The following is a 5,175-nucleotide window of genomic DNA, read 5'->3' as shown; positions in this document are numbered from 1 at the left end:
TTAAGGATGCTAAAGCTTCCTCGTGCTTACTGGTCCACTCGAACCTTTTGTTTTTCCTCAGGATATCATAAAATTCTTTGTACTTTTCTGAGGATTTGGATATGAATATATTGAGTGCCGCTATCCTGCCAGTTAGCCTTTGAACATCCTTGACTGATGCTGGGGATTTCAGGTTCAGGATAGCTTGTATTTGCTCCGGACTCGCCTCTATCCCCCTTTTGGTGACCATGTATCCTAAGAATTTGCCAGCCTTCACTCCGAAATGGCATTGAAGGGTTCAGCTTCATGTTATATTTGTCGAGGATATCGAATGCGGTCTTGAGATCTTGGAGGTGATCCTTAGCTTTCTTGGACTTCACCACCATATTATCAATATAGACCTCCATCGTGTCCCCCAGTTGCTCTTTAAACATCATGTTAACTAACCTCTGATAGGTTGCACCTGCATTTCTAAGTCCAAAGGGCATAGAAATATAACAATAAATACGTATGGGAGTCATGAAGGCAGTATCTTCCTGATCTGAGGGCTCCATCTGGATTTGCTGAAATCCTGAGGATGCGTCCATAAATGTCAGCATCTCGTGGCCGACTGTAGCGTCTACCATCGAATCAATGTGTGGTAGAGGGAATGGATCTTTAGGACAAGCCTTATTCAAGTATGTGAAATCTACACAAACTCTCCATTTGCCATTCTTTTTCTGTACAACCACAACATCTGCTAACCATCGGAGATATTGAACTTCCCTAATCATTTTTGCCTTCAAGAGTCTTTCTACTTCTTCTTGAATAATTATGTTTCTTTCAGGTGCAAATTTTCTTCTTTTTTGATGGATTGGCCTGAAAGAATTATCAATTCCAAGTTTATGTGTTATAATATCTTTGGAAATACCTGTCATATCTTCATGTTTCCATGCAAATGTTGACAACCTTGATTTGAGGAAATCGAGCAATTTTGACTCAGTATCCTCAGGAATGTTAGTTCCTATCAGCACTTTGACTTCAGGATCCTCGGGATAAAGAGGTACTTCTTTAATTTCTTTTTCCCTGGCCTCCATTATGCCTCGTGCTGGCTTCTGTAATTGCTAAGCCTGTTGGGGTTTGGCAGTACACTTCATGGAAGAGGTGTAGCAATTCTTTGCGTCTTGTTGGTCACTGATGATTTTGATAACCCCCCACGGACTTGGGAGTTTCACACATTGGTGATAAGTGGAGGGAACTGCTTTCATCTCGTGTATCCAGGGCCTGCCTAATATAATATTGCAACAAGATAAACAGTCAATAACACAAAATTTTTGCATTTTATTTACCCCTTCGACATATATTGGGAGTTTAATCTCCCCAATAGTGTTCTTAGTTTCTCCACTTAATCCAACCAATACTGAGGAGCTGGGGATGATCTCATCCCCAGGAATATTCATCTTTTTCAGCACGTCTAATTGAATAATGTTGACAGAGCTTCCGCCATCTATAAGGATCCTGCGAACATAATGGTTAGCCACATATAAAGTTATTACCAAACTATCATGATGAGGATCCTGAACATCGACTCTATCACTTTCATCGAAGGATATAATCCTCTCTTGAGTGAGAATAGATGTCTTTGTTGGCCTATCAGCCACTTCTAACTTTCGTTGGTTAGCATTTCTCTTTGCAGCAGAATAGGAGGTTCCACAGATGTCGGATCCTCTGGATATGAACATGATTGTTCTTGCATCCGTTGGTGGAGGAGTTGGCTTTTCAGGAATTTTCTCGGGATCCTGCTCTCTTCCCTTTTCTTGCCAAGTAGCTCTTTCAAGTGGCCCTTGCTGAGAAGATAGCTGATCTCCCTTCTGAGTGCAATGCAATCATCAGTCAAGTGCCCAAAGTCTTCGTGGAAGGCACACCATTTTGATTTGTCTTTCCAGGCTCTTGGTCTCTCCACTTTCCTTGGCCACCTGGCTTTCTCACCTAAATCATGTATGGCACACATTAATCCACCAATATCAACATAAAAACAATATTCAGAGATCTTAGGATAATCTTCATCATTTTCCTCATCTACTGCATTAATCTTGGGGTTATCAGGCTTGTAGTAAGGCTTTGCTCGATATGATTTTCCCGGGGATTCGAATTTCCTGTTCGTCTTATCATACTTCGGGATATCGACCTTGGAGTTTTTCTTGTCGTATTCTAGCCTGATAAACCTCAGAGCTCTGCTTTTTGCTTCGTCTAATGACCTGCATGGCATCATAATGAGATCATCATAGAAAGTGGAGCCTTTTTCTAACCCCAACTTGAGAGCTTCCACTGCTGAAGCTAGGTTTAGAATCGGAATTTCCAGCGACTCCTTACTAAACCTGGTAATAAACTCTCTCAAGGATTCCCCAGGATTCTGGGTAACCCTATAAAGATCACCTGTCATTTTCTCAAAAGTTCTACTGCAAGAAAACTGGTTATTAAATATGTTAACTAAATGAGAAAAAGAATTGATAGTGTTAGGAGGAATACTCAGTAGCCATTTCATGGCTACTCCGGTCAAGGTAGACCCAAACCCTTTGCAAAGACATGCCTCTTTGATTTCCATAGGGATTAGATTGATCTCCATACGTTCTCTATATTGTGCGACGTGTTCCACAGGATCCGTTGAGCCATCATATAATTTCATATTCGGGTTTTGAAACCGTTTTGGGATCTGTACGTCGCTAATTGATGGCACAAACCGGGATATCCTGTGACTATCAGTGGGAACTTCAGCTATGGGACGGATTACGCCGGGGACATTCGATATCATGTCCTTAAGCTTCTGCAATTCTCGAGCTAAACTTGAACTTATGCTTGCATCCTGCACAAATCCTTGATTAGCATTAAATGGAATCGTATTGAAAGAGTTACCCTGATAACATTCTGAGGAGCGGTCTGGGCGTTGTAGCTCATATTCCCAAACATAGTATTTTCAGGGTTGGTAAGCGGAGCAGTCGGAGCATTGGCCTGCATCGGGATAAAGTCTCCCTGATGCACATCAGAGGATCCTGAGGGCTGCTGAGCTTGAGTTAATCCTGAAGATACCGCCTGCTGATAAGGACCAGCCTGATGGAACAATCCTGAGGATTCGAACTGTTGAAACAATCCTGAGGATCCAGACTGCTGGAACAATCTTGAGGATCCAGACTGTTGGAACAATCCGGAGGGTCCTCCCGGCTGTGACAATCCTGAGGATCCTGCATGTTGAAAAGGCCCAACAGATGACGCATACGGGTATCCTTGAGATCCAGATAAGTGCAATCCCGCAGACCCCAAATGCTGGAAAGATGGGGGTCCAGAGTTGTACGCCGTGGTCGGCTCTGGATGCACCAGTCCTGAGGATCCTGGAGAAGTGAAATCCAGAGATCTCGGGATTAGTGGTGTGAATTCTTCCGCCGGCTTCTTGGCTTTCTTGAAATCTTCTAGTTCCCTCACGAGCATCTGGTTGGTCTTGTTCTGGCGATCCATCTGTTCCTGTAGTCGTCTGTACAAAGACAGAAGGTCGTTGTTGGACACCACGACGGGATCCTGGGGAGATGGCCTCGAACCTGAGAATACAGGAGTAGCAGGTTTCTTCTGGACGTTGTCAGGTTTCTTCGGGATACCACCAGCAGGAGGGAGAGGCATAGGCGGCCTCGCTGAGGAATCTGAGGCTGCGGCAGAAGAAGATACAATCTTTGGTTGGGAAGACATGTTGTGTATATTGAGAGTAGGGTTTAGTTTGAGAGTGAATAATGATCAAAGCACCGTTTTTCCCACGGTGAGCGCCAAATTGTTTCGGTCAAAAATTGACAAAGCAATTTTGGATCAAATTAGTGCGTGAGGTGAAGTGCTTGTTGATGATAAGATCGAACACAACGATATGATTACGAGGGAAAAAACCCTTGATCACAATAATCTTACGTCGGTCAAGAATTAACAACGTAATCTTTGGTCGAAATGCTTCGGTCAAAGATTAAGAACGTAATTTTTGGTCGATTCCGTATATGATTATGGTAATCTCCGGCACAAAAAACCCCCGGACGGTGAAAACTATCACCGTCGACTTTATTAATAACGAAAATAGGTGATTACAAGCAAAGGAGCTGATAAGTGATCGAATGCTAAGTGTTACAGAGTATACTAGTAGCTAGGTGAGTGAATGTGTGTGCTCTAATGATATTATCAGCTCGTATTTATAAGAAAAGATTACAACTGTTATCCCGGGAAATCCGCCCTTGTCTTTAATGAAAAACGTTTCATGCTTTAATTACGTGGTTTAATGGCTTTAAATGCGAAGTTATATGTTGGACTTGGTCTCTCACATCTTTGACTGATTCTTTTGGGAGTTACTCACCAAACATGGTCCCACACATGCTAATATTAACTATAAGTGCGAGATTTCAGGATAATAGTCAATGGTTAATCATTAACCATTACTTGGCCCTTAATGCTAGCGGATATAACTCATTCCACATGTTTTATGTAACCACCAACCGTGTATTTCGGATGGAGTAAATCAACAATTAATATCTGCAATTATAAATCAACACCAAGATAGAAATATCTATTTATTAGCAATAATACTCAGGATACTAATCTTATCTGAGAATCCTGAACATATTCGGGATCCCGAGCATATTTAGGATCCTGAGCTAACCGTAGATCCGACTATAAAATTTGGGCCCTAACAATAATATAAAGTTTTCACCCCCCCACCTCTTGCAAATCTTGTAAGTTATGATTGAGACACTTAAGGCTCCCACTTATCTTTAATATCTCTAGAAAAACTACATAAGGAGTTTCAATGATGTATGTGATGTGGGAATTTTTCATATATATGTTAGACTTGATCTAATTTCATTAACGTTCAGATGTCATAATAAACTTAGGGACATATTTAGAAGAAATCGTATTATGTATATATGAACGGATCTCTTTAAAAACCATGAACCATAGAAGTCAGATTAGATACAAGTAAATAGCTTTTTAAATTATAAAAGAATTATGTCTGAATATTTTGTTTTAAATAAGTTCCATGAATGTCAGTAAAATATAACTTAAGATGGACTCATACTTACTCCTTAAGCCAAGTAATGTTTAGGGCATCTAACACATGATTAAAATCACTAAGAATGATATTAGATAAAATTCACCCTCATCAACTATGCCATGATTTCTCATGAAATTTGGTTT

This window comes from Bidens hawaiensis, unplaced genomic scaffold, assembly GCF_021521415.1.
Source record: "Bidens hawaiensis isolate Kalapana, Puna unplaced genomic scaffold, B.hawaiensis_p1.1 tig00036246_1, whole genome shotgun sequence".
NCBI lineage: Eukaryota > Viridiplantae > Streptophyta > Magnoliopsida > Asterales > Asteraceae > Bidens > Bidens hawaiensis.
The sequence above is the reverse complement of the archived record's forward strand: the minus strand, read 5'-3'. Positions refer to the sequence as shown.